Source organism: Tachyglossus aculeatus, chromosome X2 (assembly GCF_015852505.1).
Source record: "Tachyglossus aculeatus isolate mTacAcu1 chromosome X2, mTacAcu1.pri, whole genome shotgun sequence".
Lineage (NCBI taxonomy): Eukaryota > Metazoa > Chordata > Mammalia > Monotremata > Tachyglossidae > Tachyglossus > Tachyglossus aculeatus.
Window position 1 is genome coordinate 12,107,645 of NC_052100.1, and position 26,010 is coordinate 12,133,654.

Sequence of the window (26,010 nt, forward strand, 5' to 3'; positions counted from 1 at the left end):
AGCGCTCAATAAATACAATTGATGATGATGATGATGATAGCGGCGCCATAGACACATCTCTCCCAGAATGCCCCACTTCCATCTGCAATCGTTCTGGTAGTGTATCCATAGAGTTTTCTTGGTAAAAATATGGAAGTGGGCTACCATTGCCTCTTTCCGCGCAGTAAACGAGTGTCTGCCCTCGACTCTCTCCCATGCCACTGCTGCCCAGCACAGTGGAGTTTTGACTTTGTAGCAGATTGCCTTCCACTCACTAGCCACTGGCCAAGCTAGGAATGGAATGGGTAGGCCTCTGCTTGACTCTCCCTCCCATAGTTGAGACTGGTAGAGGACTGGAAACTCTCCAGGTGCGAACCCGAGAGGGAGCACGTATGTACATATCCTTATATTCTGTCTTTTGTCCTCTCTGTAATTTACTTTTTTTGTCAGTCTCCCCCACTAGACTGTAAATCCCTTGAGGGTAGGGATCATGTCTACCAACTCTATTTCACTGTCATCTCTCGAGCTGTTGAGTACAGTGCTCTGCATACAGTAAATGCTCAATAAATACCACTGATCGATTTAATTCCCATTTTACATATGGGAAAACTGAGGTTCAGAGAAGTTAACTTGCCCAGAGTCTCACACAGCAGACAAGTGGCAGAACTAAGAGTCAGGCAGCCCCCTGACTCCAGTTCTGTGCTCTTTCCTCTAGGCCATGCTGCTTCTCCACTCAACATCTTTATGCCTCTGTTTCCTCATCTGTAAAACAGAGATTAAATATCTGCTCTCCCATCCTCAGAGACAGAAACTGTGTCCAATTTGCTTATCTTGCTTCTACCCCAGTGTTCAGTACAGTGCTTAGAACATAGTAAGCTTTTAAATACATTAGAACTTTTATATTACCATCTTCCATTTTACTTTTGTACATAATCTATTTAAGCACTTCTTCCATAAATGTCTGTCTCCCATATTAGATTGCAAGATCCTTGTACTCTCCTAATAATAATAACAATAATATTTGTTAAATGCTTACTAGGTGCCAAGCACTGTACTGAGCGCTGAAGTAGATACAAGGTATCTGTCGACCTGAACATAGTCCCTGTCCCACATGGAGCTGACAGTCTAAGGGGCAGGGAGAACAGGTATTTATTCCCCATTTTACAGATGAAGAAAACTGAGGTAGAGAAGTTAAATGACTTACCCAAGGATACACAGTAGGCATGGAGCAGAGCCAGGGTTAGAACCCAGATCACTTGTTTCTATAAAAATGCTCTGGGCATGTCACCTCCTTCCTCAAAAGTCTCCAGTAGTTGCCTATCAACCTTCGTATCAAGCAAAAACTCCTCACTATTGGCTTCAAAGCTCTCCATCACCTTGCCCCCTCTTACCTCACCTTCCTTCTCTCCTTCTACAGCCCAGCCCACACACTCCACTACTCTGCCGCTAACCTTCTCACTGTGCCTCGTTCTTGGCTGTCCCGCCGTCGACCCCTGGCCCACATCCTACCTCTGGCCTGGAATGCCCTCCCTCCTCACATCTGCCAAAATAGCACACTTCCCCCACTTCAAAGCCCTACTGAAAGCTCACCTCCTCCAGGAGGCCTTCCCAGACTGAGTCCCCCTTTTCCTCTGCTCCTCCTCCTCTCCCCATCACCCCCCTCCCCACCCCACAGCACTTGTGTATATACGTAAATATTTATTATTCTATTTATTTTATTAATGATGTGTAGATACCTATAATTCTATTTGTTTATATTGATGCCTGCCTACTTGTTTTGTTGTCTGTCTCCCCCCATTTAGACTGTGAGCCCGTTGTTGGGTAGGGATTGTCTCTTGTTACAGAACTGTACTTTCCAAGTGCTTAGTAAAGTGCTCTCAACACAGTAAGTGCTCAATAAATACGACTGGATGAATGAATGAAGGAACTTGCTGTTCCTCATTCTCCTCTCTCTCTGGAAGTTCACATTATGGATACTTCACTGTATTGGCAAGTTCAGCAGAAGGTGGAGAAGGTGTAGGGAAAGAAGGAAAATTCCAATCAGCCTACCTGTGCTCAGAGAAGCAGTATGTCTTAACGGTTAAAGCATGGCCCTGGCAGTCAGAAGGACCTACGCTCTAATCCTGGCTCTGCCACTTGTCTGCTGTGTGACCTTGGGCAAGTCACTTATCTTCTCTGTGCCTCAATTACCTCATCTGTAAAATGGGGATTAGGGCTGTGAGCCCCATGTGGGACAGGGACTGTGTCCAATCAGATTAGCGTATACCTACCCCAGTGCTTAGTACAGTGCCTGGCACATAGTAAGTGCTTAACAAATACCCTTAAAAAAAGAAAAATCAGCCCAGTTTGGTGAAAGAGAAGGTCGAATGACTGGTTAAAATAAAAGCATTGGATTGCCTGGGGTTTCAGTTCCCCATACTGCTCTCTGTTCCCGTTTCCAAGGAGTCTGCAGAGTTCTGGTGAATCTAGTTAGGGAACAGTAGCTTCACAAACTGGGGAATTTTTGGCAGAATCCTGGCTCTGATTTTCCTTACTTGGCTCCTGACCTTGGCTTTAAAGCACTCCATCACCTTGCCCCCACCTACCTCACCTCGCTTCTCTTCTTCAAATACCCAGCCCCTACACCTTGCTCCTCTAGTGCTAACCTCATTGTGCCTCCATCTTACTTGTCTCACCAAGGACCCCTAGCCCACATCCTGCCCCTAGACTGGAACACCCTCCCTCCTCTGATAGATAACCATTCTCCCCCACTTCAAAGCCTTACTGAAAGCACACCTTCTCCAAGAGGCCTTCCAGACCATGTCCCACTTTTCCTCATCTCCCACTCCCTTTTGCGTCACCCTGACTTGGTCGTCGTTTTGCTGTCTCCCCTCCCAGCCCCGAAGTGCTTATGTTCACATCTTAGATATCTGTAATTTTATTTATTTGTATTGATGTCTGTCTCCCCCACTGTAGACTGTGAGCAGGGAATGTAATTGTTTACTGTTGTATTTATTGTTGTACTTTCCCAATGGCAAGGGCTCTGCACACAGTTAGCACTCAATAAATAAGACTGAATGCATGAATTACCTATCATGACAATTGCATTCTTGGCAACTGACTCTATTGTATTGTAAGTTCGGAAGTGCTTAGTACAGTCCTCTGCACATAGTAACTGCTCCATAAATACCACTGATATTGGGGGGCTGAAAGAGGGAGTCAGTGAAGTAGCAATCTCCTCGGGATCCTGCCTTATTTTCAATTCAAGCAATGATAGAGATGTGCCAGGAAGACAGGTCAAAGAAGCCACTGAAAAATTAAGTTAATACCAGGCCCTGTCACCAGGGTCCCAGTCTGAAATCTACTGTACACTCAATCTACTAGAGTATTCAATCGCCTAACTAATAAAAGGGCGAAAGCGAGGAATTACCACTGGAAACACGCCTGGACCTGCCCTTTGTTCCCTGGGGATCTGGCCGGTCCCCCTGGAGACAGGCTAGTTTGTATTGTGTTAGCCGCTAAATAGAGTTTGTTATGCAGGCAGAGTGGCCCAGACCTTCTGCGAGGGGCGGGTTGCTGGGGGCAGATGGGGGGGAGGGCATTGATTTCTCCGGGAGAAATTCCTCATCTGGGGTGGGGGAGGGAGAGAGAAAACAGGGAGCTCAGGGCTGGGACAGCTGGGATCCCTTGGAGGCCGCAGAGCAAGACAGATGGGCATGGGAGAGAAACGTGCCCGCCACCACCAGCTGTTTGGAGAGGGCGCAGAACAGGCCTGTATATGAAGGCTGGATCCCACACAGAGCGATGCCAGAATAACTCTGTTATAGTCGCTGGGTCTTTGCTGCTGTGCCCCCCAACTTGGTGTGTGAATCTTGGTGTTGTCAGCCACACAAGGCCCATTGTGTGGGCTGGAATTCACCCTCCCTCCACCCTTCCTCCTCTCTTGCCCCAGGGCTGTGGAACTGGGCTAGCCTTGAGGCAAGAGAGTTTGGGGCTGGTACAGGCCAAGTTGCATCCGGGTAAGGGGCAGTGCCTCTGTGCCCCTTCCACACACCAGGCATGGGACAGGCCTTCCCAGAGAAGGTTGTGGGGGATCGCTGAAAAAGGCCCTTCTCTCCACCCACTTCCAGGTTGGTACGGAGGCCCTAAAAGTATGTGTGTGAAGGGCGTGTACTCACTGTGGGGTGGGGAAGTTGGCAGTGGTCCGGGGTTCTCCAAGCTGCCAGTGCCAAGACTCACCCTACAAAACGTGCCCCCAGCCATCCCCTTGTCCACTTCCATGACACCGTGAGGAAGGGGTTCCTGCACGTACCCTTTTCTCTACGCTATCCTGACCGACTGTCTTCCTTTCCCTTCACCACCCCCGACGCCTGACTCAGTTACACTTCTGGTCCTGGAACAAGTCAATCTCGATGAAGAACTCGTAGGTAAATCACTACCACGGAGCCAGGGGGAGAGTTACAAAGTGCAAGGGGATACCCAGAAGGCCTAAACCCATCCATTCACAGCCAAAGCCACCACTGCACACAGTTTGTGTGTGCACTTCCCTATGGGCTGCGCCCCTGCCCATCTACCCACTTGTTGCATCCACTGCCCCAGCAGTAACATGATCGGGAGAGATGGAAGTGGGTGAGCAGCACTGTGCAAAACAATGACACGATAATCAATTCCTTGGCGGGAGTCCTTGGTCCCAGTCCTTGGTCCCAAAGTCAGAGGAGGCTCACTGGTCATTCTGAGCAGAAACTATCACAACAGGACAGACTCAAAGTTCCTTAAACTGGTGCTCGCTGAATAATAATAATAATCATGGCATTTGTTAAGTGCTTACTATGTGCCAAGCACTGTTCTAAGCGCTGGGGGGATACAAGGTAATCAGGTTGTCCCACATGGGGCTCACAGTCAATCCCCATTTTCCAGATCAGGGAACTGAGGCACAGAGAAGTTAAGTGACTTGTCCAAAGTCACAAGGCAGACAAGTGGCGGAGCTGGGATTAGAACCCATGACCTCTGACTCCCAAGCCCGTGCTTTCCTCTGAGCCACGCTGCTTGATCCTGCTTCATACTCATTAGTCATCCCCAGACATCCCAAAATCCTCTTTTTCCTCTAGGCCATGTGATTTTTCACATTTCCCCACTTGCCGAGGCGCTCACCTGCTCCAAGATAAACACCCAGCACACAGCAGAAACCAGCAGACCAACTACAGGTAGGTTTCCTCACGAAACCCTGGGCTCCCTTTTCTACAAGGTAATTTCTGGCATGCCCAGGTTTCAGGAGAATTATATTTCAGAAACCTCCACTGGGGAAGCTACTGTGAAATCTGAGCAGATTACAGCATTTGAACCTTTTGGACTGTGACGTGGAAAAGGAAAGAAAACAAAGTCCCTACCTGCTAATAAAGGAGATGTTAACTCCAGGTCTCATGGCCAAACATCTGGAACGATATTGCTAAGAAACTCAGCTGACCCAGCTCCAACCTCCTTGGGTTGGGCTGCCCAAGGTGGAGTCTTTGGAGCTATCCCGGAACCAAATCAAATTCTAGATTTCTAAATGACCCACTGGGGAGGAGAGAGTGGGGTCGGGGGCAGAGGGGTGAGGGACAATAATCTTTCTAGGAAAAGGGGTGACAAGGATCAGGTCCGGACACTGACAGGCTGCAGATTTGCTCCCGGATAGGCCGTTTACAGCAAGGGCTGAGTTGCAGGGAATTCCTGACAAGAAACGGGAAATCTTCATGGGACATTTCTTTCTGGAGACCTCCTTTCTTCCCAGTCTTATTAGTTCCCATCAGACGGTTTTACTTATTTGGATCTTACTTCTCTTTCAAAGGGGAAAAAAAACCCCAAAAGGCCCAGGGCGTCTTAGAGTTTCTATCTCCCATCTCCCCCACCCCCCCCACACCCCAGTCCCAGGGCTCCTCTATCCCCTCTCCCCACCCACTTCTCTACCCCCCTCCCACCTCTCCCCACCCTACCCCCAATCTTCTGGCTTTGCTACTTGCCTGAAACCTCACAGCCATATTCCACAAAGGTGTAGAGCTTGGAGATCAGTTCCCTTGCATCTTGGGAAGAAGGAAAAAACTCCAGATCTGGCCCTCGGCCCCTCCCCCGGAAAAGGTCTTAGAGGGAAGGGGTGGAGGAAAGGCTATGGGGCGGATAGCGATTTGAATAAGTGTCTTTCTCGGCAGGAGGTGGACTTACACCTGCTGCTCCACCTCCGGCTGTTATTATGTTTCCTGGCCCCACCTACTCCTGGCACAGGGAGCCGAAGGACACACCTGGTGTAGCCGGCCAGCCCGTAAGGAGAATCCAAATTCCGTGCACCACCCCCCTGGGTGGGAAGCCAAAGTCCAGGCCGGGCTTTTCCTGCGACCAGGCCAAGGAACTATTTGGAGGGGGCTAGTAAGGATCAGATACAGGTCACATCGGGGAAAGTACGATAGGATCTGCCAATGGGCTCTTTAGCCTGCCCTGCAAAGGACTTCTCCCTCCTCTGCTAGATGGGTTTTGCCTGTGACCTCCTCCCAGGGCCCCTTTACCCTCCCCGGGGTTATCCAAGCAAGATGCGGGGCAGAGCTGGTCCAGGGGGCACAGGCTTCCCCATTCCCACAGATGCAAGGACCGGAATGACCACTGGATCTCCCTGTTTGACTTCATGGAGTTGGAAGGCCAATCCCATCCCAGCCGGATCTCCTTGGAGGGGGTGTAAAGAGGAGTTGCAAAGAGTGGGACCCTTCTCATAAGACAGGACTCCAAACTTCTAGGAAGGTATGGAAATGAACCAGTTTTCCCCCAAGGCCAGAGATGACCCAGGATTAGGCCATCAAGCAGGTATGACCCCAACAAGGAAAACCCCAAACCCGATCCATCCCAAACCTAAAGGACCTAGGAGAGCAAGACATCTCCTCCAAGAGGCCCTCCCAGAGTAAGCTCTTATTTCCCCTACTCCCTCTCCCTTCGGAGTTACGTTCCCGCTTGGATTTGTACCCTTCATTCACCCCACCCTCAGCCCCACAGCACGCATGTACATAGCCATAATTTATTTCAATGTCTAGAGTGTAAGCGCCTAGTGGGCAGGGAACCTGTCTACCAACTGTTATACTGTGATTTCTCAAGTGCTTGGTACAGTGCTTTGCACACAGTAAGCACTCAAACACTATTGATTGACTGAAAGAAGGGAGTCAAACAAGCCAGCAGTGTTGGACTAGCTACTTCTAACTCCCTGTCACACAACCATTTCCTAATAACAGCTCCCTTGTAAACTGTGGTTTCTGCATTTGTTGGCTTTCCTAAGAAACAGTCGCATGCTGAGGTCAGTGAGGTTCTCTTCCAACCAAGCGACTAATAGCTTTCCTGCAATCAAGATGACTGCAAATACTCAGGTCAGGCCAGTACCCTGCTAGAATAATTTACAAGTGATTTTATATGGATCACAAGCTCCTGGAGGGCTGAGATCAGATCTCCTAACTCTACTGTGCTCTCCCAAGTGCTTAGTGCAGCGCTCTGCACACAATAGTAGTAGTAGTAGTACTAATGGTATTAAGTGCTTTGTGTAGGGGATTGTACTAGACACTGGGGAAAAAATACACAGGTGAAAATTAGACACAGCTCCAGGCCCTCAAGGGCTCACAGTCTAAGAACAGGGGAGAGGCGATGAATAACAGGCACATAAGGAATAATGAAACAATAAAGACATAAACATATAAAAAGATAAGGACAATGATATATACAACGTATGGTATATACGACATTGCTGTTAGAGGAACAGAGTTTCGGCTCTGGGGAGTTCACAGTCCAGTTGCGGCTGCGGTCACAGTTAATGGAAGCAGCAAAACTAGGTGCAGTAAATACCATTGTTTATTAAGCTGTATAATTTATTCAGCTATTGCATTTTCTTGGCAAAAGTAAAAATGTTTGAGCAGTTCCTCTAATCGGGTTAGATCAACTCAGGTTTCTGGGGAGTGATTGAGGAGGAGGAGGATAAGGATTAGGAATTGGTTTATTCCGATCCTTGGGGATTTCATTAAAGAATAGCACTAGGGCACGCTTCTTCTCAGTGTGGCCTAGTGGCAAGAGCCCAGACTTGGGAGTCAGAAGGACCTGGGTTCTGATTCCAGTTCTGCCACTTGTCTGCTGTGTGACCTTGGGAAAGTCTCTTCACTTCTCTGTGCCTGTTACCTCATTTGTAAAATGGGGATTAAGACTGTGAGCCCCATGTGGGACATGGACTATGTCCAACCCAATTAGCTTATATCTACCCCAGTGCTTAGTACAGTGCTTGACACATATTACATTGATTGAATACCATAAAAAATAGCTCTGACTTGGGGAAGAGATGCATTGTGAGAGACAGCATGGATAGCCATGAACTCTTTGCAAAGTCCCCCCCACTAATTCCAACTCATATTTTAAGTCACTTAAATCATACTTATTGAGCACTTACTGTTTGCAGGGCACTGTACTCCTTTCTTAGCTTCCCTGAAGACAGGTAGGCCTTTGGTATCCTCTAGCTCGGCCTGTGCATGCACACACGGCCTGTGTGTGCTCTCTCTCTCTCTCTCACACACAATCATCCTGGTTACAGTATCCAAAACTCTCCCTCAGATGGAAAGGGGGGAGGGGGAGAAGGGGGAAAGGGAGGGAGAGAATGTGTGTGCATGTGTGTGTGTGTTGGTGGGGGCTCAGTAGCAACAATTATGGCCATTTGATTCAGATATGACCGGCAAGTCACTTAACTTCTCTGTGCCTCAGTTACTTCATCTGTAAAATGGGGATTAAGACTGTGAGCCCCCCGTAGGACAACCTGATCACCTTGTAACCTCCCCAGTGCTTAGAACAGTGCTTTGCACATAGTAAACACTTAATAAATGCCATCATTATTATTATTATTATTATATAAGCTGCTTGATGCTTCAGAGGGTGATACAGCTTGCTGAAACCCAAGAATGATGTATAATGTCACATGTTCACACATACTTGCACCCGCTCAGTTGCCAGGGGGGAAACAGACTTGCCCATTATATCTTTTAAATATCTTGCCCATTTTATCTTACTGTGGTGATCCCCAGAGTTTCCTGCAGGCTGGCAGTGCCAACAGCAGCCTCAGAGTTCCAGTCCACAGCAGAGTCTACTCAAAGCAGCATGGTTCAATGGAAAGAGCCCGGGCTTGGGAGTCAGAGGTCATGGGTTCAAATCCCTGCTCCACCAATTGTCAGCTGTGTGACCTCGGGCAAGTCACTTAATTTCTCTGTGCCTCAGTTCCCTCATCTGTAAAGTGGGGATTAAGGGCTTTTTTATTGAGCCCCACATGGTACAACCTGATCACCTTGTATCCTCCTCAGTGCTTAGAGCAGTGCTTTGCACATAGTAAGTGCTTAATAAATGCCATAAAAAACTGGTGTGCAAGGGGCAGAGGGGAAATTGTTTCAATTCTAGGGAGCTGGGGTAATAGGAAGAGGTTTATAGCCCTTCCTACCAATCAGTCAATAGTATTTATTGAATCCCTGTCCTCAAAGAGAAACAGCCTCCAGTGTCACCTGGCCTACGTGGTTTGACTTTTCTTCTCAATAATAATAAAACTGTGGTATTTGTTAAGTGCTTACTATGTGCCACGCACTGTACTAAGCAATGAGGGAGATACAAGATAATCCGATTCAAATGGGGCTCCCAGGTTAAGTAGGAGGGAGCACAGGAATTAAATCCCCATTTTGCAGATGAGGGAACTGAGGCCCAGAGAAGTTAAGTGGCTTGTCCAAGGTCACATAATAGATAAGTAGTGGAGTAGGGATTAGAACTCAGGTCCTCTGACTTCCCAGGCCTCTGCTCTTTCCACTAGGCCTTGCTGCTTCTCAAGGCTGCATACATGGGCATATACCAAGAAACATTTGTCGATGCTCCTGGATCTGGTCTGACCACCATTACACAAAAGGAGCAATGCCTACTCCAGTCCTGATAGAGTAGGGAATGACAATACAGAACTGCCTACTTGTCACTAGGAAGTGGAGAGGCATCATTAAAGCTGCACCGTTCGATGTCTAGAATCTACCCTGATTGCCCCAACAAACAGGAAGACCAAAGGGGAGAAGAGTGGAGTTAGAAGGGGGTAGAAGAAGGGTTGGTTAGTCATTTCAGGCCTGTGACAGGACTCAGCATGAAGGGAAAACAGGACCCAACCCAAGGCAATCTGGCTGAAACTACCCTGCCAGGAGGGATCAGCTGTTGTTCTATAAAACAAACGAGTTTTACTAGAACCCAGGAATCCTAATCTCCTGGGCCAGGCCAGGTTACAGATTCTAAAGTTCCCCAGGTAAGGTCTAGACCAGGAAGTTTCTCAGAAGGAAGTTAAAACCCACCAATAATTCAGATGCATTTAACCCAGCTGGATGGTGTTATCTGGGCATTATCTCACACTTGCTAATAACTCACTTTAGCTGGATAGACAAGGAGACCAAACCAGGGGCTTCAAGAGCCCAGCGGAACATTAGTTATTTATTATGGCATTTGTTAAGCATTTACTATGTGCCAAGTACTGTACTAAGCACTGGGGCAGAAACAAGATAGTCAGGTTGAATCAATCAATCAATTGTATTTATTGAGCGCTTACTGTGTGCAGAGCACTGTACTAAGCGCTTGGGAAGTACAAGTTGGCAACATATAGAGACGGTCCCTACCCAACAGTGGGCTCACAGTCTAGAAGGGGGAGACAGAGAATAAAACAAAACATATTAACAAAATAAAATAAATAGAATAGATATGTACAGGTAAAATAAATAAATAGAGTAATAAATACGTACAAACATATATATACAGGTGCTGTGGGGAAGGGAAAGGCTGGGGGGCTGGAAAGGGGGAGGAGGTGGAGGTTGAACACTGTCCCTATCCCACATGGGGCTCACAGGGAGTATTCACTCATTCAGTTCATTCAATCATATTTATTGAGCGCTTACTGTGTGCAATAAACAAACACATTCCCTGCCCACAACGAGTTTACAGTCTAGAATCAGAAGGTCATGGGTTCTAATCCTGGCTCTGCCACTTGTCTGCTATGTGACCTTGGGCAAGTCACTTCACTTCTGTACCTAATAATAATAATAATAATAATGGTATTTAAGCACTTACTATGTGCCAAACACTGTTCTAAGCACTGGGGTAGATACAAGGTAATCAGATTGGACACAGTCCCTGTCCCACATGGGGCTCACAGTCTCAATTCCTATTTTACAGATGAAGTAACTGAGGCACAGAGAAGTAAAGCGACTTGCCCAAGGTCACACAACAGACAAGTGACGGAGCCAGGATTAGAACCCATGACCTCTGACTCCCAAGCTTCTGCTCTTGCCACTAGGCCATGCTGCTTCCATCTCAGAGCTTAGTACAGTACCTGGCACATAGTAAGTGCTTAACAAATACCATAATTATTACTGTAATTATTATTAGAAGGGGAGAGCCCCTTTCAAGGTCGCACCTGGAGAGTTTCCAGTACTCTACCAGTCTTGGCTACGGGAGGAAGAGTCAATCAGCGGCATACCCATTCCATTCTTAGTTTGGCCAGTGGTTAGCGAGTGGAAGGCAATCTGCTACAAGTCAAAACTCACTCATGCTGGACAGCAGCGGCATGGGAGAGAGTCGAAGGCAGAGACTCATGTTTACTGCGCGGAAGGAGGCATTGGTAAACCACTTCTGTATTTTTACCAAGAAAACTCTATGGATACACTACCAGAATGATTGCAGATGGAGAGCGGGGCATTCTGGGAGAGATGTGTCCGTGGTGTCACTATGGGTCGGAGACGACTCGACAGCATAAGACAAGAGGGGGGTGACAGACATTAATATAAATAAATAAATTACAGATATGTACATAAGTGCTGTGGGGCTGGAAGGGGGGGTTGAATGAAGGGAGCAAGTCAGGGTGACACAGAAGGGAGAGGGAGAAGAGGAAAGGAGGGCTTAGGGAAGCGAGTAGGATTTAATCCCATTTTACAGATGAGGAAACTGAGGCACAGGGAAGTGAATAGCCCAGGGTCCCACAGCAGACAAGTGGCAGAGCTAGGATTAGAACCCAGGTCCTTCAACTCCCTGGCCCGGAGTCCTACCACTAGGCCATGGTGCTTCCATTGACTGAGCACAGACCAGTCCTAGGTGGCTATATCTCTTTGCTCCTCCCACGCTAACCTTCTAACTGTACCTCCTGCTGAACTCTCCCATGTCTGACCACTTGCTCAAGCTTGGGACTCCCAACCCCACCAGATGACTATAGGCCCCCATCTTTAAAGCCCGTCCAAAAACTACATAAATGCCACCTCCTCCGGGAAGCCCTCCCTGATTAATCCACACCACCTCCAGTCAACCCAGTCGCACCCCTAGTCCTTACATATTTCAATCCTATCCTACCCTATCCTTATTTGTATATTCAATGATTTATTCAGCTATTTTCATTTGTTCCCTTGTTTTTTCTCCTGTTCCCTCTACCTGTACATTATTTTTAACTGCTTGTCCATCCCATTGGACTGTAAGATCCTGGAGGGCAGAGATTGTGTACCTGGCTTCTGCTGTACCTTGCATTCAGGGACACACAATGAAAGTCACTGAAGATGAGATTCTTTAGCTAGGAAAACGCAGACATGCACAAGCCCTGGAAGAACAGGTCCTGCTAGTCTGTGTGCAGAGGGCAGTCAACTGTAGGTAGCTGGCAAACGGGGAGGTTTGAGAGGCACAGGGTGAGCCAGATCGTCAGTGCTTTGGGTTCACTGGCTCTGGGTTTGTGGGCTCCTAAACTGGCCCCTCCCCAGATCCCAGCCAAACCTGTCTGCAACTGCCTGAAAATAATAACAATAATAATTATGGTATTTGTTAAGCGCTTACTATATGCCAGGCACTGTACTAAGTGCTGGGGTGGATACAAGCAAATAGGGTTGGACACAGTCCCTTGTCCCACGTGGGGCTCACAGTCTCGGTCCCCATTTTATAGATGAGGTAACGGAGGCACAGAGAAGTGAAGTGACTTGCCCAAGGTCACACAGCAGACATGTGGCGCAGCCGGGATTAGAACCCATGACCTTCCGACTCCCAGGCCTGTGCTTTATCCACTATGCTGCTTAGGAATGCAGAGGAAAAAAACCCAGACAACTCCAGAACTCCCTTTGTCAAGAAGTAGCCTAAACTCCTCGACAGACTTAAAAAAAAGTCAGCCACGTGTCTGGTGGAAGACAGCCATCAGCACCTCACCCAACCCAGAAGAAGGGGAATTAAATAGAGGCTCTGATCCCCTGGATCCCTGTCCTGGTGGCAGACAGAACAAAACGAGGAAGAATCCGAGGGATGTCATTATTACCTGGCTCAAGAGAAGAGGGTGCTGCTCGGTCTCCTCTCCAGAGATGCGTTCCGGCCCCGGAGAGCCGAGAACTCTGGCCTGCTCTTTACTTTCACTGTCAAAGCCCGGGCCTTGTGACAGGTGCGTCCAAAGTCGGAGATGTAGCTCAGCAACTCGAATCCACCCTAGACATCCCCGATGGCTCAGTCAGTGGTTGTCACCTGGCTGGGAAAGTGGGAGGCTCATACTTTTGCCGTCTCCTGGGCTGGGAGAAGGAAAGAGGCACAGATGTGGGAAAGCCCTGCCCCAAAGTTGGGCCTATATTGATTAACTCTCTGGGTGAGTCACTCAGCCCTCTGAACCCCAGCTCCAAAGGTGGCCCCAATCAGGAATAGATAAGTCGACTCTAGTGGGGCCTGAGGGCAGCAGTCTGAAGGCTCTGATGTTTCAACATTCAGTTGTAGCCCAGGAAAACGTGCTTCCTCGTGGATCCAAGAATTTCCTTTTGTAGACATCCAGATCCAAATCATGTTTCATCATCATCATCACCAGTCGTATTTATTGAGCGCTTACTATGTGCAGAGCACTGTACTAAGCGCTTGGGAAGTACAAATTGGCAACATATAGAGACAGTCCCTACCCAACAGTGGGCTCACAGTCTAAAAGGGGGAGACAGAGAACAAAACCAAACATACTAACAAAATAAAATAAAATAAAAGCCAGCCTTTGCAAAAATCTCTCCTGTAAAACTCACCAAACCCCTCTCCTTCAAAAAGCATGGGATCCTGAAGCTGGTTAATTCCAAAGCCTGGCTCCTCCCTAATCAAACAAACTGACAGTGCAGCCAAATCGCAGTTTCAGCCTTTTCTTGCTCCCTCTTCTCTCCCGGTTTGCATTTGGGCAGAAAACAAAGGCCGATCCCTATAGTTTTCACCATGGAATTTCCCTGGGTCTCCTGCTGGAATTGGGGCCTGTCTCCCCAAAAGCATTTGAGGTTCCCCTCTGGCCCTGATCACATTGACTGACAAGGGCTTGCACAATCCAGAGAGGAAAACGCCAGGGGTGGCTGACCTGTAGTGGGAGATGGCAGGGAGGAGGGGAAAATCTCCCAGGGGAATTGCTGGCAACAGACAGGACAGCCAGCAGTAATAATAATAATAATAATAATGGTATTTGTTAAGCCCTTACTATGTACCAGGCACTGTACTAAGTACTGGGTTGGCTACAAGCAAATCAGGTTGGACACAGTCCCTGTTCCACGTAGGGCTTACAGTCTCAATCCGCATTTTCCAGATGAGGTAACGGAGGCCCAGAGAAGTGAAGTGACTTGCCCAAGGTCACACAGCAGACAAGTGACGGAGCCAGGATTAGAGCCCATGACCTTCTGACTCCTAGGCCTGTATTCTATCCACTATGCCATGCTGCTTCTCAGTACAAGTCCCTTCAGCAGCATCTACAAGGCCCTGACTCCCAAATTGTACTTTCCTACTCTGCTGCTGCCTCTATGAGAGATACTTTTTTTAATGGTATTTCTTAAGTGCTTACTATGTGCCAGGCACCGTACTATGTGCTGGGGTAGATAACAAGCTAATCAAGTTGGACTCAGACCGCATCCCACATGGGGCTCACAGTCTTAATCCCCATTTTACAGATGAGGAAGCTTAGGCACAAAGAAGTTAAGTGATTGCCTAAGGCCACACATTAGACGGGATTAGAACCCAGGTCCTTCTGACTACCAAGCCCGTGCTCTATCCATTAGACCATACTGCTTCTCTAACCCACAGCTTCATACCCAATGATCTCATTTTTGCTATAGTTCTCAAAATGTGGTTCATTTTCCCTGTTGGGAAACTAAGGGAAAGAACTGAACCAAGGGGAGGAGCAGGGAATCCATGAGCCTCCAACAATCACATGTACTCACTATATAACAGAGATTTGGAAGTTCCCATACATTTTGTGGGGTTTTTCAAGGTGTGTGATTGTCTCCCCTCATTAGACCAAAAACTCACAAGCAGGGCCTTTGCCATACACTTGTATATGAATGCTCCTCAGCCTCTGGTTCAGGGTGTTATGCAGAGGAGGGAGCAAGGTGATGGTTTAATCCAGGGCTTCTCTCCAATACTTGATGTGGGGGTGGTAAGAGGTGGACTGCCAGTCAGTCAATCCTATTTATTGAGCGCTTACTGTGTGCAGAGAACTGTACTAAGCGCTTGAGAGAGCACACTATAACAATATAAAAGATACATTCCCTGCTCACAACGAGCTTAAAGTCTAGAGGGACTGCTAGAATCATAAAGGTATTTATTAAGCCCTTACCTATGTGCCAAACATTGTGCTACATGCTGGAGCAGTCAAGAGAATCAGATCGGACACGGCTCCTTGCCCCACCCAGGGCTTCCAATATAAGAGGTAGGAAGAGCAGGTATCATACGCCCATTTTACAGATGAAGAAACTGAGGCCCAGGGAAGTAAAGTGACAGAAGTTAAGTGACTTGCCCAAGGTCTCCTTCAGCAGGCAAGTGGCAAGGCATGACTCTAAGCTCATTGTGGTCAGAGAATGTGTGTTTATTGTTGCATAGTACTCTCCCAAGTGCTTAGTACAGTGTTCCGCACATAGTAAGCACTCAATAAATCTAATTGAACGAATGACTGAACTAAGAACCTTGATCTCCCGCCCCGAGTTCTGTGCTCTTTCCATTAGAGAAGCAGCGTGGCTTAGTGGCAAGAGCACAGGCTTGGGAGTGAGAGGCTGTGGGTTCTAATCCCGACTCAGCCACTTTGTTTGCTGTGTGACCCTAGGCAAGTCACTTAACTTCTCTGTGCCTGTTACCTCACCTGTAAAACGGGGATTAAGACTGTGAGCTCCACGTGGGACAACCTGATAACCTGGTACCTACCCCAGTGCTTAGAACAGTGCTTGGCACATAGTAAGCACTTAACAAATACCATCATTATTATTATTAGGCCTCCCTACTTCCCTGGGATCAGGCTCCAGGTCCCCTTGGAACTCCCCTGAGGCATTTACTTTGGGAAGGACTGCTCCAGGCATTTTTCTTCAGGCCAGAGAATCCCTAAGGATCAAGGTTCCACTCTTCCTTCCAGTCTCCGCCCCCCGGGGGGTGTTTTTGTTCCCTTCCATGCCCGGTGGAGGAATGGGCAGCCTGCAGTTTGAAGGACAAGTTATCTTTGCTTTGGAGGCTGTACTTGGCACAGGCTATTTTGCTCTGCCCGCCTGCCCCCTATTGCGTTTAGGCCTGAACAAACAAAGCCAGCTTATGGCTTCACTTTCCCCTGAGAAGGATTTTCAAATGACCTCTTTTTGGGGGCCATTCTCTTTGGAGACTAAGCAACAGGACAGATGGTGAGGATAGAGGGAAACTAACCCAGAAAATGGCTTTAATATGGACACCTCTTAGCTTTTTCTAAATAATGGGAGGCCCACAACCAAGTTTCAATCAAGTTTTGCGGGGCCAGGATGGAGGGGTGTTGTTTAAGCTTACAGTGGGGAAACCTGAGGTGCAGAGAGGACAAGCCAAGAGAGGAGGTGCGGAGCGGTGATATCATCAAAATATTTTCTTTAATCCACCTTCAATTTCTATAAGGCTTTTATGTTTTCTAAAGCAGTTTCACTTCAGTCGTGTCATTTTACCCTCACAGATTCCCTGTGAGGTAAGGCAGATGTTACTGTCCCCATTCTACAGATGAAGAAATTAAGGCCCAGCGAGGCTGGCTCAAGGACAAAAAGCAGGATGGTGGTAGAGCAGGAACTAGAACCCAGGTTTCTGACGCCCAGACCCATGATCTGGAAAACAGTAAAGTTGAATGGAAGGAGGAGATAGTCTTAGGCGTGGAATGGCCCAGAAAAAACAGTTTTTCAACTCCAAAAGTCATCTGGCAAGTGCTTAATAAATACTCTTGACTAACTGGATAGTGCTCTGCTCCATCCTTACTAGAAAAGAGGAGAGGAGAGGGAAGCCCACCCAGAATCTCCCCTGATACTTTTTTGGGGGTGACACACAGAGGCCTTCACTGATATGAAGGCCCCTTCAGAGAAAGGTTTGCTCCAAAATCAATCCTTCTCTTCAGCTATTGCAGAAGTCAGGGTCAGTGATGGAAAAACGTTCTTCCTTGCTCCTCCCTGTAAATCCTGACCCCTGGGCCAAGAGCCAAGCTCAGGTATGCAAGCTGATTTCTTCGAAAATGGTCCATTTCTTTCTGGGGTGATGACTAAGTGACCTTAAGCCCAGAGGACAGAGCTCTGGGAATCGGGAGACCTGGATTCTAGTCCCTGTCCCTCCCGTGACCGGCTATCGTGGGCAAAGACCACACAAGCCCCCTGCAACATGCTGCGGCCTTGTCCATCTCCTTGACCCTGGCATCCTGTGCCCCAGCATGAACGGGACCCGGCAGGGCCGAGAGAGTGCAAGTGTAAGCTTCTCGTGGGCGGGGATCGTATCTACCAACTTCGCTGTATTGGGCTTTCCCAAGTGCTTAGTACAGTGCTCTGCACACAGTAAGCCCTCGATAAATACCACTGATCGATCGACTCACTGGCACGAGGATCAATTCCTCTGTGCAGATTCTTGGCCCTGAAGCCTCACCCGAGGCTCGCCGGTCATTCCCAACGGGAATCTCTCTCCAGTGACTCCTCTGGAACCCAGGTAGGAAGAGAGGCCAGCTTCGAGAGCCGGCAGGGGACCCTTCTAGGATCCAACTGACCGACTAGCAGAACTAGCTGCCGGAAAGTCTTGTGGTTTCTCCACAGCTTCCCAGAATCTGGGTGGCTGGAAGGGATGAGATGCTTTTTCCCTGTGCCCATCTCTCCAGGCAAAGGTAAGGGGGTCAAGGCGAAGGAACTTACCTGTCTGGGTTTGGGTGTAGGGGGAAGAAATGTAGCTTCGCTTCCGGCCTCACATGGGGGTACAAAGATGCTTGCTCTCTCTCGGCTGTGGAGGCTCCAAGTCCCAGTGAGACAATCCTCAGCTAGAACCGCCAGGAGTGGTGTGGTGCGGATGCTGTCTGTCGCGTGGCTGCTTTCACTTCACAGTAGCTGGCTTAACCCCTGTAGCTCCAGAAGCTGCGAGGAGGAAAAGAGTCGGCGGTGAAGCTTAACACCTCGAGATGGATTTAAACAGCCCTTCAAATATGGCCCTGCCCACTCCAGGCTGCGGCGAGGTCTGGCTCTGCACCTCAAGCGGACGGAGGATAAATGGGTGTCATCCCCCCCACCCAGCACCTCTGTCTCTCCCCCACAGTTTGGCCAGCTTTCGGCTTGATCCCCGCTTATCTGATGTCTCAGAGCGGGTCACTCCCTTCTGTCAGAAGGGCACTGAGTAGACAGCCTGGCTACCACCATTGGCGTCATAAATCCCCCCTGGGGTTCTTCGATCAGAAGGGTGGTCTCCACAAGGATTTCTCTGATCTCAAAAATGCATTCGGACATGCCTCTGTGGACAGTGTCATCAATGGAAAAGCAGTTAGAATTCAAATGCCAGTGCTGCTCTTATGCTTGTCATCTCTTTTCTTTTCTGGCTCTTGCACAGCCATGATTGTTGACCCAGATTCAGAGGGAGAGGAGGCTTGCAGAGCCAGGGGAAGGAGAGATGGGATGCGTGGGCCCAGATTAAAGGGCACCAAACTGGCATCTTCTCCCCCTCTACGATACTTGCTACCAACATAGCTCCTGCTGGATCCCACTTGCCTTCTGAGCTGGCTACCCCCAGGATGACAGCTGTTTAAGGCTGGAGGTGTGGGAGAAGCCAAATCAGAGGAAGCATGCATTTTGTTTTTTGTTTCATTAATGGTATTTGTTAAGCACTCACTATGTGTCAAGCACTGTTCTAAGCACTGGGGTAGATGCAAGTTAATTAGGTTGGACACAGTCCCTGTCCCACATAGGGCTCACAGTCTAAGTAGGAGGGAGAACAGGAAAACTGAGGCACAGAGAAGTTAAGTGACTTGCCCAAGGTCACCCAACAAGGATTTGGCAGATGTGTCAAGCAATGGGGTAGATAAAAGTTAATTAGGTTGGACACAGTCCTTGTCCCACCTAGGGCTCACAGTCTAAGTAGGAGAAAGAATGGAAGAATTGAGGCAAAGAGAAGTTAAGTGACTTGCCCAAGGTCACACAGCAAGCATTTGGCAGAAACGGAATTAGAACCCAGGCCATCTGACTCCTTTGGCCCGGGTTCTTTCTACTACGCCGTGACTTAGTGGAAAGAACACGTATCTGGGAGTCAAGGGGCCTACGCTCCAATCCCAGCACTGGAACTGGCCGGCTGGGCCACTAAAAGTCGCCAAACTCTGAGCCTTAGTTTCCTCATAACAATGATGATGCCTTGTTGAGCACTTACTCTGTGTTCAGTCCATGTCTCCCCCTCACTCAAGAGCCTCCAGTGGTTTCCCATCCACTTCCACATCAAACAGAAACTCCTCACCATCGGTTTTAAAGCCCTCAATCAGCTCACCCCCTCCTACATCACTTCACTGATTTCCTACTCCAACGCAGCCCGCACACTTTGCACCTCTAACTCCAAACTATTCACTGTACCTCGATTTTGTCTATCTAGCCACCAGCCTCTTCCTGGAACTCCTTTCCCCTTCATATACAACAGACCACCACTCGCCATCTTCCAAGCCTTATTAATAATAATAATAATAATAATAATGGTATTTGTTAAGCGCTTACTGTGTGCCAAGCATTTTTCTAAATCATTCATTCATTCAATCGTATTTATTAAGCACTTACTGTGTGCAGAGCACTGTACTAAGCACTTGGGAAAGTACAACAATAAACAGTGACAATCCCTGCCCACAACGAGCTCACAGTCTAGAGGGAGGGAGATAGACACGGATGCAATAAATAAAATTACAGATATATACATTGAATTGTACTTCCCAAGTGCTTAGGACAGTGCTCTGCACACAGTGTGTGCTCAATAAATACGACTGAATGAATGAATAAGTGCTGTGGGGCTGGGGGGAGGGCAAAGGGAGCAAAAGGGAATGGGAGATGACAAAAAGCGGGGCTTAGTCTGGGAAGGCCTCTCGGAGGAGATGTGCCTTCAATAAGGTTTTGAAGGGGGAGAGGGTAATTGGCAGGTTTGAGGAGGGAGGGCATTCCAGGCCAGAGGCAGGACGTGGGCAGCGAGACAGATGAGATCAAGGCACAGTGAGAACATCAAGCTCTCAGTACAGTGCTCTGCACACAGTAAGTACTCAATAAATACCATTGATTGATTATGTGCAAAGCACGGTGGTAGGTATAAGGTGAGATCAGACAGTCTCTGTCACACATGGGACTCAGAGGGAAGAATAAACATTTTGCAGGTGAGGAAACTGAGGCGCAGAGAAATTAGGTGACTTGCCCAAGGTCACATGACAGGCAAGTAGCAGACCTGGAATTAGAACCCAGGTCTCCTGAATCCAATCCCTGTGTTCTCTCCATCTCTTCCTCATCTCTGTAAAACATGATTAAAAAATACCTGCCTTTCCCTAGCTCACAAGGATGTTGTGTGGATAATATGAAATAATGAAAGAATTGCTTGAAAAAATGAATCCCATGTGAAATTCAAGCTATGACTTATAGTGATGTTGAGACAATTGAATATTTTTTGAGTACTAATAATCTTTTGGTGATTATAGAGCCCACAGGCTAAGCCATGGGCCTTTCTAGAGGGCTCTTAAAGTCTGCAGTGCTAGAGGAAGTCTCCAGTTTAAGTAGGGATGGGCATTCTGAAATTCCACCCCAAGAAAGACAGATCTGGTCCAGAAAGAAGTTTGAGTACTGCATCCAACCACAAACTACGTTAGTAGAATTTAACTGGTTAAAAAGAAAAAGTATCAATAGAAATTGTACTTGCTATTTATGCACTCTAACAAAAAAAGAAAAAGAAGAAATTACTGAGGAGTTATCAGGTACTTGGCAGCCCGAGGCCACCCAAAAACCAGGAAATGAAATTGACTAACCTTTTTTTCACCACTCCTTACTCCTTCACCAAAGACTTCCTCTTTCTAGCCAAATCTTATGGACTTTACTCCCTCCTAATCCTCCTCGACTTCTCAGCTGCCTTTGGCACCGTGGACCACTCCCTTCTCCTGGAAACACTATCCAACTTTAGTTTTTCTGATACAGCTCTCTCCTGGTTCTCCTCTTACCTCTTTGGCCATTCCTCCTTTGTTTCTTTACCCCACCTCTTCTTCTGACTCCACTCCCTAACTGGGGGTGGGGGGCGTCCCTCGAGACTCTGTTTTGGATTCCCTACTCTTCTTAATGTGCACTCACTCCCCTAGAGAGCTCATTTGTTTCCACACTTCAACTACCATCCTCTTTTGGATGACTCACAAATCTATCTTCAGCCCGCACCTCGCTCCTCTGCAATCTCCCATTTCCTGCTGCCTCCAGAACACCCTACCTGAATGTCTCACCACTACTTCCACCTCCAGCTCCACATATCCAGAACTGAACTTATCATCTCTCCCAAATCCTCTCCTCCCTCTCCCTTTCCCATCATAGTGGACAATCCAACTATCTTCACTATCTCCACTAGAGGATTGGAGCTGGTTCTGCCACTGTCTTCAGGGTAGAAAATGTCTGAGACACCTTAGCTTCCTCCCCCTGGCCCCTGCACCTTGATTGCAGCTTGATCCAATACTGCAGAGTCACTAACCACTGCTCTACACCAAACGAAATCACATCCCTCCCTCTTTTCGAGATCCAACTGAAAACCCCTTTCCTGAAAAACACCTATCTTGATAAATATAGAATGATTATGAGAAGCAGCATGGCTTAGTGGAAAGAGTATGGGCTTGGGAGTCAGAGGTCATGGGTTCTAATCCTGGCTCCACCACTTGTCAGCTGTGTGACTTTGGGCAAGTCACTTCAGTTCTCTGTGCCTCAGTTACCTCATCTGTAAAATGGGGATTAAGACTGTGAGCCCCACGTGGGACAACCCCAGCGCTTAACGAATACCATCATTATTATTTATCACCCTACAAGGCCCAATATAGTCCTGCAGTTTCAGCACTTTTGTATACATGGTCGGTTAAAATTGTACGCAGCATCAGCGCTTAGAACAGTGCTTGACACACAGTAAGTGCTTAACAAATACCATCATTATAATTATTATTATTCTTGGTTCCTGAGTTACCTCATCTGCAAAATGGGGATTGAGACTCTGAGCCCCACGTGGGACAAGGACTGTGTCCAACCCGATTTCCTTGTATCCACTCCAGTGCTTAATACAGTGCCTGGCACATAGTAAGTGCTTAACAAATAATAATAATGATGGCAATTGTTAAGCACTTACTATGTGCTTACTATGGAAAAAAATACACTCCCCCCCAAAAAACAGACAAGTGAGTCAGGTTCTTTATCAGTAGTGGACAGGGGACAGGGCAGCTAAAAATCAGATCATCTAAGTATAAATCCGGATGACTTGCCATCCTAATACAGAATTACTAGACACTTGAGGAGACCTCAAAAGAAGTAGAAGATGCAATCTCTGCTCTCAAAGACCTTGAAATCTGATGAGTGAAGACAGCATATATTAGAGCAGCAGAATGGCCTAGTGAGAAGTAGGATGGTCTAATGAACAGAGCATGGGCCTAGGAGACAGAAGGACCTGAGTTCTACTCGTGGCTTGGCCACATTTCTGCTATGTGACCTTGGGCAAGTCACTTCAGTTCTCTGTGCCTCAGTTACCTCATCTGTAAAATGGGGATTAAGATAGTGAGCCCTATGTGGGACATTGACTTTGTCCAACCCGATTAGTTTGTATCCACTCCAGCTCTTAGTACAGTGTCTGGCATGTAGTAAGCACTTAAATACCATAAAAAAGTAGACATCAATTTACAAATATACTCTATTTAAGAATGAAAGGGGAGATATAAGCAGTGTGGCCTCATGGAAAGAACACGGGCCTGGAAATCAGAGGACCTGGGTTCCAATCCCAGCTCTGCCACTCACCTGCTCTGTGATCTTGGGCAAGTCACTTAGCTTCTCTGTGCCTCGGTTCGCTCATGTGCAAAATAGGGATTCATTACCTATTCTCCCTCCTACTTAGACTGTGAGCCCCATGTAGGACCTTGTTATCTTGTATCTATCCCAATGCTTAATTTAGTGCTTGGCACACAGTAAGCGTTTAAACACCACAATTGTTATTTTTACATAAAAAAAACCAAGTGAATTCATCAACAGCAAGCAAGAAATGAGTGTGGAGATGACCAAGGTGGCTGGCAGGACTGGAAAGGTTGGGGGGATTGATCAGGGAATGCCTCCTTGGAGGTGACAGGAAGGCTCTGAAGGAAGGGCCAGCTTCAAATAGTGACTGAGTTACCAATCAATCAATCAGTTAATGCTATTTTTTGAGCACTTATCATGTGCAGAGCACTGTTCTAAGTACTTGAGTGAGTACAACAGAATTAGCACGTTCCCAGCCCATAATGAGCTTAGAGTCTAGAGGGGCAGATGGATATTAATATGAATAAGTAATTTATAATAAATAATTTAAAGAAACGTACAGAAGTGCTGTGGGGTTGGGGGTGGGATGAATAGCAAATGTCCAAAGGTTACAGATACAAGTGCATAAGGAGAGCGTGCCAGGGAATAGAGGGCTATTTAAAGAAGGCCTCATGGAGAAGATATGACTTTAATTGTGCTTCGATGATGGAGAGAGTGGTGGTCCGGTGTATATGGAGGGGGAGGGATTTCCAGGCTAGGGGGAGGACGTGGGAAAGGGGTTGGTGGAGAGAGCGATGAGATCTGGGCACAGAGAGTTAAGCTGGTGCTAGAGGAGCGAAGTGTGTGGGCTGGCTGTAGTAGGAGAGCAGAGAGGTGAGGTAGGAGGAGGCAATGTGGTCGAGTGCTTTAAAGCTGACGGTAAGGAGGTTCTGTTTGATGCGGAGGTGGATGGACAGCCACTGGAGGTTCTTGAGGAGTGGGGAGCCATGGACTGAACATTTTTGTTGATACAGACCCATGCAGCAGAGTGAAGTATGGATTAGAGTGGGGAGAGACAGGAAGCTGGGAGGTCAGCAAAGAGGCAGATGCAGCAGTCAAGGTGGGATAGGATAAGTGCTTGGATTAATGTGGGAGCGGTTTGGATGGAGAGGAAAGGGTGGATTTTAGCAATGTTGTGAAGGTAGAACGGGCAGGATTTGGTGACAGATTGAATGTGTTTTAACCACTGGGGGGGCAGTAGGTAAAAACTAGAAAGCATTCACCTGTTACAAATCAATCGGAAGCAGAGAAGCAGCATGGCCTAGTGGATAGAGCATGGGTCTTGGAGTAAGAAGGACCTAGGTACTTATCTGCTGTGTAACCTTTGGCAAATTACTTCACTTCTCTGTGCCTCAGTTACCTCATCCATAAAATGGGGATTAAGACTGTGAGCCCCACACGAGACAGTGACTTTGTCCAACCCGTCAAACTTGTATCTACCCCAGTGCTTAGTACAGTGCCTGGCACATAGTAAGTGCTTAACAAATACCATGAAAAGGTCACAACTTCTCTGTGCCTCAGTTACCTCATCTGTAAATGGAGATTAAGAGTATGAACCCCATGTGGGACATGGACTCTGTCCAAACTAATTAACTTGTATCTACCGCAACACTTAATATAATGCCTGGCACAGAGTAAGTGCTTCACAAGTACCGTAAAAAAAGAAATTGGTGGAATTATCTGCTTATCTGCTGTGTGACCTTGGGCAAGTCACTTAATTTCTCTGTGCCTCAGTTATTTCACCTGTAAATGGGGATTAAGACTGTGAACCCCATGTGAGACAGGGAATGTGTCCAACCTGATTAGCTTTTATCTACCCCAGTGCTTAAATCGATGCCTGGCACATAGTAAGCGCTTAACAAATACCATAAAAAATCAGCAGTATTTGAGCACTAACTGTGTGCAGAGTGCTGTAATAAGTGCTAAATTGGAAACGCTACCCATGCAAACAGGGATCAGGGAGGGAAATACAATGGTTCTGGAGCCAGGTTCACGAGTTCGAATGGACCGCCGAATGCTACCTTACATCAGTCAGTTGTATTATTCAGTGCTTACTGTGCACGGAGCGCTGTACTAAGCACTTGTAGAGTACAACACAACAGAGTTGTGAGACATTACACTGACTGCAAGCTCGTTGTGGGCAGGGAATGCATCTATCAACTGTCATATTGTACTCTCCCAAGCACTTGGTACAGTGCTCAGCACACAGTAAGCACTCAATAAATATAATTGATGGATTGAATGGGCAATGTAATGGCTTTGTGCAGAATGGAAGGGGGGCAGTGCCTTTTTGCAGAATGGGAGGGGGAGGTGGTGCCTTTTCCCCTGCCTCAGGGCAATCAATCAATCGTATTTATTGAGCACTTACTGTGTATAGAGCACTGTAATAAGTGCTTGGGAGAGTACAGTATAACAGAGTTGGTAAACATGTTGCCTGCCCACAACCAGCTTACAGTCTACAGGAGCCAGCTGTCTAAAGCTCAGACCTAATAAGAAGGAAGAACATGATTTGGGGAAGATGAGAAGGGAGGTTGCTATGGGTCACAGGTGGGACAGTCAAGAGCCAAGTCAGTTAGAGCCTGGCTTAGAATAAGAAAGCAGATAGGTCAGATAGAGCCGTCCGGTGGAGATGTTATTTGTACATACTGATTTTTATAGATTCCAAAAGGATTCTGAGAAGTCATTTGGTCCAGTTTCCTGCCTCCAGGGAACAGAATGGTGTCTCCATGGTTAGATAAGAGCTCCT

General features: G+C 47.5%; 1 protein-coding gene and 1 non-coding gene across 2 annotated transcripts in view; both read right to left on the reverse strand.

The window, feature by feature from the left end:
• Positions 1 to 13,365, reverse strand: part of TJP3 (tight junction protein 3) — a 46,367-nt gene extending 33,002 nt beyond the window's left edge. The window contains exon 1 of the mRNA XM_038770892.1: positions 13,286 to 13,365. The gene's annotated coding sequence lies outside the window, so the exon portion shown is untranslated. The remainder of the gene's footprint in view (positions 1 to 13,285) is intronic.
• LOC119949735 lies at positions 228 to 365 on the reverse strand. The gene has a single exon (XR_005457275.1). It is a non-coding gene; the product is annotated as a small nucleolar RNA SNORA7 (small nucleolar RNA).
• Positions 13,366 to 26,010: the final 12,645 nt, after the last annotated feature.